Source organism: Gymnogyps californianus, chromosome Z, assembly GCF_018139145.2.
Source record: "Gymnogyps californianus isolate 813 chromosome Z, ASM1813914v2, whole genome shotgun sequence".
Taxonomy (NCBI): domain Eukaryota; kingdom Metazoa; phylum Chordata; class Aves; order Accipitriformes; family Cathartidae; genus Gymnogyps; species Gymnogyps californianus.
Genome location: NC_059500.1, coordinates 1,705,678 through 1,718,342, shown reverse-complemented (window position 1 = coordinate 1,718,342; position 12,665 = coordinate 1,705,678). Strand labels below are relative to the sequence as shown.

Below are 12,665 nucleotides of genomic sequence, written 5' to 3'. Positions count from 1 at the left end.
ACTCAAAGACTTGTTATTACCCAAGGGAAGAAACATAAAATTTATCTGAACAGATTTACCGTGGTAAACTAACCCCCATCCCCTAATCAGGTAAATCAATGCAGAGACCAAGAATCCCTTGTCTCTACAGGCATTGTCTCAAGAGGCATTCTTGTCTCTACAATGGATACCCTTCTTCTTCCTTTAACAGATGAAGACCCTGCCACTGAGGAAAGAGTAGATAACTTAACAGGTTCACTTGCCAAGCTAGAAGCACCAAAATAAATAAATATACAACTAAATCTGAATTTAGCTTTGAGAGAGAGAACTTCCAGTTCTTTTTGACAAAGTAAAAAACTGTTACAGCAGCCACTGGAGGGAGGACTTGATATTAGAATGAGGATGAAACAAGCACACAGTATTTTATGCATTGTTTGTGTGAACACAGCATTTTGTTGAATCCCTCACTGATATTTGTTTAAATGACAAATAGAAGAAATTAGATGAGAGGGTTGGATTTCCTTTCTTTGACAGACAGGTGTCGAATCAACTATAGTCTGATGGTGCAGAAACGAACAGTGGGAAAATTATAAAGCTCTCTGAATGGCTGCTCATAGGCAAATGCAGGAATTGCAGTATATTCTAGGCATCAGTTTCAAGCCTCAGTGATCTTCAACTGCATTCACTGACCACTCCACATAATTCACAAATACCATCATCAAGTTTCTTATAATAAATACACATTATTTTAAATGCGTTATTCTGTACAATTACTTAGATGATTCTTTTAAAAACGTCTTTTCTGATTGTTTTTTGCATTAGCTACAGCAAGCATAATTCCTAAAAAATAAGTTACTATTTCACCTGAAGAAATACTTACAGTAAATAAGTTTACTGCCAAGAGAATGTATATTTATTTGTATGTATCTTGCTTTCGCATGCAAACTTAAGTGTTCTATCACAAAATATCTTATGCATATTCTGTGCCTCTTCAACTCAATGCCCAGCAATACCTAAAATAATTTGACAGCAGAAATATTCTGGTTTCATGGTTTCACATGAGACAACAAGGCTGCATTTTCATCATACCCCGATTAATGCAACTACAGAACTGGTGGATTCACAACAAAATGGTCCTTAAATTTAAAAAAAAACCCCAAACACACACACACAAAAACAACCCTCAAAACCAACCAAACCCAACAGACTTTTGCACACTTAAGGGAACATACATACACATTTCAAGTTCTTGTCTGTAAACTGGTGCTGGAAGTTTGGACCACTGAGCTCGTGATTGTGTAACAGTGCTAGTCTTCAAATCAAACTAGACATTGTATCATATATTCTGACTCTGAAACAAATGCACACATACACAGATTTCTACAGACTATTACTCTTCATTGTGTAACTGTAGCTAGAAATGTGGCATAAAAATGTACTACATGATTTTGCTCTACATTAGGAAAACCTGAAATTAAGTCAATACTACCAATGTTCCATATAAAGGCTATAAATAATTGCAGTGCTAACCCACTGCAAGTGCAACTTAAGAAGAATACACACAAGTATTTTCAAACAGCACAAGTCCATCAAGTTCATCTGGACATAATCTGAGCAGGAGTATCAGAATGCTTCTTTGTATTGCACTGCTTTGTTAGAATACAGTTGAATTAGAGTCTTGTTTTTTGTAAACTGACATCCCAAGCAAGCTAGGGACAAGTATGGGTTAGATTTGTGCAATGCGGCTGATGACTGATTAAGACCCAGTTTTTCTTCAGAGAGATGGGTGGGTGACAGTTTGGCTCTAGTCCCTTCTCTATATTGGCTCAACAAAGCAAAAATTCATACTTTCATCTTAGTAGTATTTTCTGTCTAATTAGATTTTATCTGTTCCTGCTTTTAGGGCACTACAGATGACATCAGGAAAAACTGCGTCAATCAAGGCTGTACTTCACTTTCCTTCACTTATAAGACCCTGTTTTCAACTGCTTATAGGTTTGCCAAACTTCAGCTCTGAAAGCCAATTATTTCGAGCCTGCTTTAGACTAAACAGTTTTGAAAGAGTTCAGCTAAAATGTCTACCTCTTGTATAAGAAGAAGGTTCAGAGACAGTATCTTCTGCTCGGTTCTGCTGATGTTAACGAGCAGCTACAGCATCTCCATGTTGCAGAGATCAGAAATTTAGCCAGAGGATCCGCTTAGCAGTGTGTGCTTCTTGCCATTACCCTTAAAGCCTGCCCAGATCTGCTCAAGTTAAAATTGCTTTTTGCACACATTTAAGACAGACTTATTAAGACTTAATCAGAATTTCCAGAAAATTTACCTATTTGCCTAGAGCATGCTCCATACAGCTGCAAAAAGCCAGAGGGAAGATGCACAGGAGGGGAGTAATAAACACTAGAAGAGCAGGATCTTTAACCACTAGAATACAAAGAAACTGGTAAGGATCCCAAAGTCCCTCAATCTCAGTACATCTTCGCATTCTACCAAATGGTGGTGGAACCTGCTGATAAAGTACATGACTGCAGCCGACACTAAAGGTTGATTTATTTGCACAGTAGCTACCTTCCAGTGTTATCTACCCCATAAGCTCAAAAAGCGGAGGACTATGAGCTATATACATGAGCATCCCAACTGTGTCAGCAGCTCAGTTGTTTACACAAGGCAGAGTCAACACAATTCCACACACAGAAATTTTAATTATTTCAGTTTAACTTTCTTGAAATGCTGGAAACGACCTTCATAAACATATGCATGTAAACATGATCAAATAAACATGTCAAAATAATACAAAAAGATGCAGCACAACCTCAGCACAGCCTCTGGGAGGTTTACAACATGAGGGTCCTACCAACCAAACACGAGGTTCAAAATGATCATCAAGAATTCTTCTGTAGTAGCAACAGCTTTGAATACACGTACTGGTTTTGTCTGGGAGAGCGTTAATTTTCTTCACAGTAGCTATTATGGGGCTATGTATTGGATTTGTGCTGAAAACAGTGTTGGTAGCACAGGGATGTTTCAGTTACTGCTGAGCAGTGCTCACACAGAGCCAAGGCCTTTGCTGCTCCTCACCCCACCCCACCAGCGAGGAGGCTGGGGGTGCACAAGGAGCTGGGAGGGGACACAGCCGGGACAGCTGACCCCAGCTGATCAAAGGGATATTCCATACCATGGGATGTCATACTCAGCATATAAAGCTGGGGGAAGAAGAAGGAAGCGGGGGACATTCGGAGTGATGGCGTTTGTCTTCCCAAGTCTCTGTTGCACGTGATGGAGCCCTGCTTTCCTGGCGATGGCTGAACACCTGCCTGCCCATGGGAAGTGGCGAACGAGTTCCTTGGTTTGCTTTGCTTCAACCCACGTCTTTTGCTTTGCCTATTAAACTGTCTTTATCTCAACCCACGAGTTTTCTCACTTTTACCCTTCTGATCCTCTCCCCCATCCCACCGGGGAGGGAGGGAGCGAGTGGCTGGGCAGGGCTTGGCTGCCTACAGGGGTTAAACCACAACACCACATAACACAATACTCTCTTAAATATGCAGAATATCAATAATTAAGTGTATGGAGAACCATACTTCTGTTGAGGCAGATGGATAGTTAATCTAACGAATCAGGTAAGCAATGCTGGCAACAGAAAAAGTGATCCTGCAGTGAAGGCAGGAGAATGCTGCCTGGGAGAACTGTGTTCACAGGAGGAATCTGAAGGTATTCTTACAGACTACTCAACTCCTCAAAAACAAAATGTTGTCAGATAACCTCTTTTTGTATACTTCCCATTTTCTGGGCATTGAGCCTGAATGATTTCTTTCAATGCTCAGAACTATGGACCATTGGATTCCTGTTCTAAGAACTTTGAAGAATCTTCCCTAGCTTTCGCAATCTCAGTACTCAAGATGAGTGTACACTGATGAGTAGGACGTTAATTTCAAGATGCCTTTCACCACCACCTTCCTCTAAAAGGCCAGTAAGAAACCTCCACAAACAGCAGATGCTAGGGAAAATTCAAGGAATTAATGTTTCTGAAAAACTAACACCCTGCAATTGAAGCCTCAGGAAAAGCCCATGTAACATGTAAAAACGCTATATTCAGTGCAAGATTTGTATTGTGTTATTCCACTAGTGCATGGGGCTACATCTCAGCTGATGAGGACAAAAAGAAATGTTGAAGCAATATAATTATTTGGAAAACAGTTGTGTGAAATGCTCTTTAATTACAGAATCAGATTTTCCTGTCGATGAATGTCGCAAGGATAAGTCACAAGGACTTGGCACAATATTACTTCATAATATACCTGAAATTGCCCTGTGATAGTTTATAAAAAACCTGTTTTGGATGAGATTTTAAGATGATTGTACTAGACTGTTGGTTTTAACGGGATTCTGGCTTGAAAGATGGGGTGGAGAAGACTGACTCTCAATAGCCTCATCTCTGTACATACTAAGCAGTTACAGGACAAAGCTAGAATTTTTAATCTTTTTTTAATATCTTCTCTCAAGCAATCCCATGGGTCAGCTGGGAGAGAAAAAGGCCTCTGAACACAGAAAAACTCGAAGACTATTAAAAGAGCCTTCTCTTAGGAGAGGCACCAAAGTAATTTGCAGGACAACCACAGAAGAAGAGAGAAAGAGAGAGGCTGGAAAACTCTAGGGGAATGATTTCTGCTTAGGCTACCATCAAAAGCTGCTAAAAAACCCTAGACATATGCATAAGTGTCTAGTACTTTAAAATCACTTTTTTTCTCTCCCCCTTCGCTCTTAAGTAATAGTGTGACTTTCAGAAGTAATAGTCTGCCTTTAACTGAAGACTGCTGAAAATAAGACAGACAGATCAGCTGGAAATGCAGTAAATCCAAGTCTGTAGCCCAGGTCCTCGTACACAGCCAGGTATTTCTAATTCTACTCCAGACTCCGTGCTGAGGAGGTGCATAAGAAGAGACTAGGGAAAGGTAAGAGGTGCACGCAGCTTTCTGTGACACACTTGTTTCCTCCAACGCCTTCCAGACTGTGCACATGCAAAGAATGAATATCACCACCTCACTTGAGTACTCTGCATCTAACGCAGACACTCTGATGACACAGAAATACCCAAACCAGATGGATGCTATGCGGAATCAAATCATGCACAACTGAAATGAGCATGCACGGCTACTGAAGACATCAGTTCATCATCAAGATACCTTATTTCAGAATCAGACTAAAATATCCCAAATTCCCATAGTGTACGTACCTCCTCTCTGCAGCAGCGTCTGCCTCAAGAAATCTGCCTTACAGCTCTGCCCACAACTTTTCCTGCTGTAGGACACTGGTTTCTTCGATTTTATCATTTCTCCCAGCATTACTAATACAGTACCTCAAATGTCTTTGCTCTGTCCTCTACCTGAGAGGCCGTACATGCTATTTGGCCAGCTGAACCAAGAAGTACTGCTTCATTTCAACTAGCTGGAAGGCAAAGCAAATAGCCCTGTGAAACACATGCAGTCCACAGATTTGCTTCTGCTGGATTGTCATAAAGCAGCATTATATTATAATATAGATATAAACAATGTGAATAATGGAAACACATTATCCTTTTGCTGAATATTTAAATTAACTAGATCTTAAAATTCTTACTGCATCACGTGTGTATTTTTAATTTTTTCATGTCAGTAGATCTTTTACTTTCTATTACAAAACAATAAAAAGAACAAAGATGAAAAAGCAAGGCAAATAAATTTCATTTTCCTTACTGGTTCAGCTTTAAAAATTGAAAATCTAGTATTTACATTAAAAATATGCCATTAATTGTGTAAGTCAGCAACTGTAATCAGACTTTAGACAGCTCTGCTACTGTGTAATCTACAACCTTGCCATCTCTGCCCAGAGCCAAGACTGCCAAATAGCTCTAACCATGGCATCATAGAGCGGTCTAGGTTGGAAAAGATCTCTGGAGATGATCTGGTCTCCAACCTTCTGTTGGACCTTACTTCATTAGGCCTTACAGGGCCTTACATCAGGCACGCCGGGGTGCTGCCAAGATGAGCCTTCAACATTTCCAGTTAGGGAGATTCCACCATGTCTTTGAGGAACTTACTCCAATGTTTAGTATTTCTAACAGATTTTCTTTTTCTTACACCCAGGTGAAATTTCTCCTCTCACCATCCATCCTTGTGAACAGAAAACAACTCCTCTTCCGCAACTACCTTCCAGGTATTGGATGACTGGTGAAATCTCTCCAAGCCTCCTCTCCTCTAGAAACTTCCTTGAACCTTCCTCCAAACGTTGAGCTCTCTAACACGCTAATCCTCCTTCTAACACACTAATCATCCTGGTGGCCACCTGCAGGACCTTCTCCAGTTTTTCAGTGTCTCTCTTGAAATCAGGGGACAAACCAGACACAGCACCCTAGGTACACTCTTACCAATACAATGGGGGACTCAAGTTTGCCTTCACTGTCACAAGGGCACAGGGCTGGCATTGTTCAGCTTGCCATCCAACAGCACCTCCAGCTCCCTTTTAGCAGAGCTACATCCCAGCCAGCCATACCCCAGCCTGCACTGCTGTTTGCGAATTATACCTTCGTCAGTGCACAACTTTACACATATCGTTGTTAAACCTTCGGCAATTCCTGCTGGCCTGGTCTTCCACCCTGCGTGACGGATGATGGATTACCGCTGTGCACAAATACAGATGATAATTATGACAATGAATCTGGCAGTTTCATTTGCACCTGTGATTTGAACTCCAGAAGAAAAAACTGGGGAACAACTGTTCTCTTTTTATTCTGGATCGTTTTGCCATACATATTGATAGCTTTTATTTGCCATGCTATTAAGCAAAGTCACCCAAACACAGCCCTTGAAAAAATTAAATTCTACCTGTTACATGAACTACTTCCACGAGGCTGAACAGATATATCAAAAGGTTTGGTTTAGCCTCAAGCCTAAACACTCTGTCCTAGTAGTAACCACTCCAAGACAAGGGCTAAAGAAACTTCACCAATCATTCTAAACCAACCTTGTAAAATTCTTTGTCTATTTTGTGGAAAACATTGCACTTCCTACCAGTTTGAATGAATCCTTACTGAGGAGAACTGTCTTAAATTTTGTAGGTGCAGAATGTGTGATAGAGCAGAGTTCAGCCAAGTACTGACAAACTCAAAGGTGCAGATAAAAGCAGCAGATGAGTAGGAAGAGACTGGAGATGCAACTGTGACAAAAAAGCATCACCATAAATTCATGATTTTTGCTTGGAAGGTTCACAGCTTCAGGCCAGACGGGCCCACAAAATCAATCAGAATTACTTCCTGTTAAACAGAGGCCTTTTATATCCTTCAGCTACCCATCTCTGAGACCAGGAACTTGTGTTTAACCACAGCAGTTCTTCCAGAAAGGCATCCACTCCCAAATTCAAGTTACTAAGAGCTAAAGAGTCCATCAGTTGCTGTGATAGTCTGAAAGGCCAGTCACTGTCTTTCGTACTTTATTTCCAGTTTGAATTACTCTGGCTTCAAGCTTCAGTCACTAGTTATTACTACACCTTTTGTTGTGGTTTAACCCCAGCTGGTAACTAAGCACCACACAGCTGCTCGCTCACTCCCCCCACACAGTGGGATGGGGAAGAGAATCGGAAAAAAACCCCAAACCTTGTGGGCTGAGATAAAGACAGTTTAATAGGACAGAAAGGAAGGAAAAATAATGATAATGATAACAACAACAACAACAATACTACAATAATAATACTAAAACAATTAGACTATACAAAACAGGTGATGCACAATGAAATTGCTCACCACTCGCCAACCGATGCCCAGTTAGATCCCCAGCAGCGATCTGCCCCTCCCAGCCAACTCCCCCCGGTTTATATACTGGGCATGACGTCATATGGTATGGAATATCCCTTTGGCCAGTCTGGGTCAGCTGTCCTGGCTGTGTCCCCTCCCAACTTCATGAGAACCTGAAAAATCCTTGACTTAGTATAAACACTACTTAGCAACAACTAAAAACATCAGCGTGTTATCAACATCATTTTCCTACTAAATCCAAAACACAGCACTGTACCAGCTACTAGGACGAAAATTAACTCTATCCCAGCTGAAACCAGGAGACCTTTGTATGTTAAGTTTTGTCTCTCTATTTCTCCCTTACTTGACTAGATGCTACAGTCAAGTCCTACCTCTTTCTTCTGGTAAAGTAAACAAGCTTAGCAGAGTCTCCTTCTATGAAATTTTGATTCTAACTCAAAGTAATTTTTTCCAGTTTCTCTGTCCCCTTCCATTTTTTAAATCCCAACTGACAGCATTGTGCAAGCCAAACTCCATAGGACAAACACCGCTAGAGTGGCAGCTTCTCAGGAAGTTCTCCATCTTTCCTGACTTCCTTATTTCAGTTCTGAAACCCTGACCTGCTTTTTTAATTTAGTTTTTCAGACTGTAGTCCTAACTTGCCAAATAACTGGACAATACCAAATAAATTATTGACTACTTATCATTTTACCGATCTTGGGTTTAAAACAAATGTTACTAGAACAATTTAACATTATTTCCCAAGATCACTCCTAAGCAGTATTTACAGAAGACTACCACTCCTAAAAGCTGTTACTTAAAACTTTTTCAGAAAGACATTAAGTGCCTTGTGACACAGCTATTTTACTGATACTAAACAGTCTTGAAGTTTGAATGGGATTTATCTTAAAAGTACTCCCTTCACAAAATCTTAAACCTATTATACTGAGGCAGCAACTGTAATCAAGCAAACTCATTATCTGAACAAACAAAGCTTATTCTGCCATTTAATTATTTATTAATAGAATTTTCCATTAGGATGTCCTTATTTTACCCAAGTTGTGACAGTCAGCGAAACAATCTATTATTGTCTGGATTGAACCACTCTCTTCTACCAAATACTGACATACCATCAGCACTTTTCTCATCTTCTAGGATTTCCTTATCATTCCAAATATTATTTAAAATGAGTAACAAAGGACCTCTCTTAAAACCTCTTCTATCATTCTTTGGTTTAATATTAACAAATAATCACTCTCAGAAAAGACAATGACTAACTATTAAGTGACACGAAGTAGCGGACTCTTCATAACTCTTTCAGATTGCTATTAGATGCCTTTTTAGAAGGAATGCTGCTGTTAAACACAACTTACTGATATGAGTAGCATGGTAGCTGAAAAATGTAACAGCTACAACAGAGCGTATCGATAAAAGAACAGTAATTACAAGACAAGGGTAAACAATTCATTGCGTTACTCTACCTTCACGTCGCCAATCAGATGGATAATGTCTAACCCTAAAAAGTCATGTAAACAAATACATGTGTACTAAGGTCTGTCCATGTTAAAGTTCTTATTTTTATGTCAGCCTCTACAGCAGCTGATCATATTGCTTCACAAGACTACATGAAAATTAACACAAGAAAAGCAGAGATACGTTATTTAGTGTGTCGCATGGAAAAAATACAAACCAGCATCAGCCTCACCGAGTGCAACAAGAGACTCCTGAAAAGCACATTATAGGCAATGCAAACATTTTCTCACATAACTAACTATTTTCAATAAAATCTGCACTGAAATAGCACCATCTTTAAAGTATCCTTAGGTAAACAAGAATCCTTTTTTTGTAATTAAATGAAAGCTGTACCGAGCATTATAAGGTCACATTAGCAGTATAAACACAGGACGAACTGAATCTGCAAAGAAAAATACCACATCCGCTACCAAGAACAATTACAGCACAGCAAAAAAATGTTGCAAGAATCCACATGATAATGTAGCCAACCCTCCAATCCTTTATGTTTTTAACCTACTCCCAAATGAAAGCAGAAGAAACATTTCAGTTACAACAGCTTAAAAATGTGACATAGTCCAAAGAAGCAAAGACCTTTTGTCGTAAATTCCTTGTGCTGGAGAAGGAGGAAAAAGGAAGAGAAAGAAAATCTTAGAGAAACCAAAATTTTCAGACTCTCCATCCTTTGTTACTAAATTCTACTGTAAACCATGAAAAAGGATACAGAAAAAAAAAAGAAAATGAGGGGGGAAAGCAGATGGAAAGTAATTTAAAAAAAAAAAAAAAAAAAAAAAATCCAAACTTTGTTAACAAAAGATCAGCAATGCTAGACAAAATATACGCTTTCTTGACGTAAATGAAGTTTAGCAGACTTGGTACAAATCTGGAAGGTGATACAAAAAAATCTGATAAAGATCCAAAAAAAAAAAAAAAAAAAAATGAGGAGAGGGACAGGGGACAGAGCATTGTCCTTGGAGACATCCAAAACTAAAAGCACCTAAAAACTTAAGCAGCATGAACTCCACATCGAAAATTATTTGGAATTAGGACTCAAGTGCTTTAAAACCAAGCCCAGGATAGCAGAGAAATATTATTTTTATATTCCCCGTAAAATGTGCCTTAACTAGCCAGGTGTTTAACTACCATGAGAATTAGGTATAGGCTGCAAACTAAATGGAAAGCAACTACCAAAATAAGTATACACCTAAAAATTACTCAACTTAAAAATCTCGTAAGAATCAGCTGAAGCAAATTTCTCCATTCCAATGGATACACCTTTTGTGTTACTGTCTCTGAAACTTCACAAAACATAATGAATATTATTTCAAGCTACTATAATTTGGAAAAGGAAAAATCCACAATTTAGAAGAAAGTAGGAAATATTTTCTAGGCCATATATCTAATGTTGCTCAAAAGTTTAAAATGAGACCCGAAGAAACAAATGAGTGAAGAAGATCCTGGCAACAACATCCTGGGCTGCTTTAGGACAAGCATTGCCTGCAGGTTGAGGGACATAATCCTTCTCTCTACTCTGCACTGCTGAGACCCATCTGGAGTGCTGTGTCCAGTTCCAGACTCCCCAGTACGAGAGAGACACAGACATACTGGACAGAGACCAGCAAAGGGCTGCAAAGACACTGAAAGGCTTGAAGCATCTGACACCTGAGGAGAGGCTGAGAGACCTGGGACTATTCACCCTGGAGAAGACTCAGGGTGGGGTTGGGAGGGAGTCTTATCAATGCCTATTAAATGCTTGATGAGGAGAGGAAGGACCACTGAGCCAGGGTCTTCCCATCGGTGCCCAGTAAGAAGGCAAGAGGCAATGGGCACAAATTGGACATCTGAGCACAAGGAAAAACTTCCTTACTGTAAGGGTGGTCAAACACTGGAGCAGGCACCCAGAGAGGTTAGAGTCTCTGTCCTGGGAGATAGTCAAAACTTACTGAACACGGCTGTGAGTAATCTGCTCTAGGTGACCCTGCTCTGGACATTGGGGTTGGATTAGACAATCTCCAGAGGTCCCTGCCAATCTCAACCACTCTGTCATTCTGTGAAGGTAAGAAAAATTAAAAGTGCACAACAAATGAATACGCAAAAAGTGTGTGTGTGTGTGTATATATATATATTTATAAATATGTTAGTTACATCCCCCAATAGCAACGAACAGCTTGTAACAAGGGATGTGAGAATCATTATGAGCAGCGTGTGGCTGAGCAAGAATTAAGAGCTTGTGATCTCAGGGGTTTCAGTTTTGTGTTCTTAGGATTTTCTTTCCGATTCTGATTCTTCAATTTGTGTGAAACAGCCAAAATTTACCATCATGAAACTGTCAAAACCATCAGGGCCACAGCCACGACAAATTTGTGAAAGCTGACAACAGTGGATATTACTCATTCTACTGGCAACCATTCTTTTAAGTGCATTAAAACACCTTCAAGCTGGTTAAAATCACCCTGCAGATGAATAAAACCTTAAAAAGTGTCCATATCGTGTTTCCGTAGATGATAGCAGACACTTTATACATGTGCCTTCCTTACCCAAAGACACTATTAAAACATTGTCAAGTCTACTGGTATCAGGAAATATCAAAATTAAGGTTGCCTGCACAAACTTAGTTCAGCACCCATGCACTAAACTCTACACATAAAACAATGTGGAGAAAATAAAAACAAAGAGGAAAGAAGTCACCTCGTTCTCTCCTACCTCTCTAAGTTAGTGTCATCCATATCTGAGTTTCTGTCCAGTGTGGTCTTGCCTAAATTCTTTTAAAAAAATACCCATCATGAATACTCAAAAACCTACCTAAAGATAAGTTCATGTTGTTAGCAAAGTTCACGCTTGAACCTCATCTTGTGCCCCAACGGACATTCAAACTGTCAGACCTCCTGCCTTTTGCTCTGCTTCCTCCAACTGTGGTTGACAACCCTGAGGAATGGAAGGCAAGGGGAAACCTCCCCCACCAAAGCTGCAGTTCTCCTCTCCATGCAAGGTGGGTGGTAGTGCACACTCTACAGCAACTACAGAGAAACCACATCCCCCGGTATTACTGACAACTAAACTACCCTGTTTGACATAGTATGAGTATTTTGGCTGCAAACAGAAATCTATTCCAATGTCAAACTACCCTTTTCAGGAGAGTATTTTCCCTAACTTTTGCCACAGCCCTTTACTTCCTGACACTTAGGCAGTTTATGCCCTTTCTCTTTGTAGCATCCCTTCCCGTACCTGGAGACTGCTTTCACATCTGTCTTAGTCTCCTCCAGTCCAAGCAAACTACTCTTTCTGCCTTTCCGCATTGCACCTTTTTTTTTCCTAGGCTTCTGAAGATTCTCATTGCTTTCCCCTGCAAGACTCTTCCATGGGCTCAAACCATTTCTTAAATGTGATGCCCAAAACTGTCAAAGCCCAAGCA

General features: G+C 40.0%; 1 protein-coding gene across 1 annotated transcript in view; it reads right to left on the bottom strand.

The window, feature by feature from the left end:
• Positions 1-12,665, bottom strand: part of FAM172A (family with sequence similarity 172 member A) — a 199,067-nt gene that overhangs the window by 175,736 nt on the left and 10,666 nt on the right. The window lies entirely within an intron of this gene.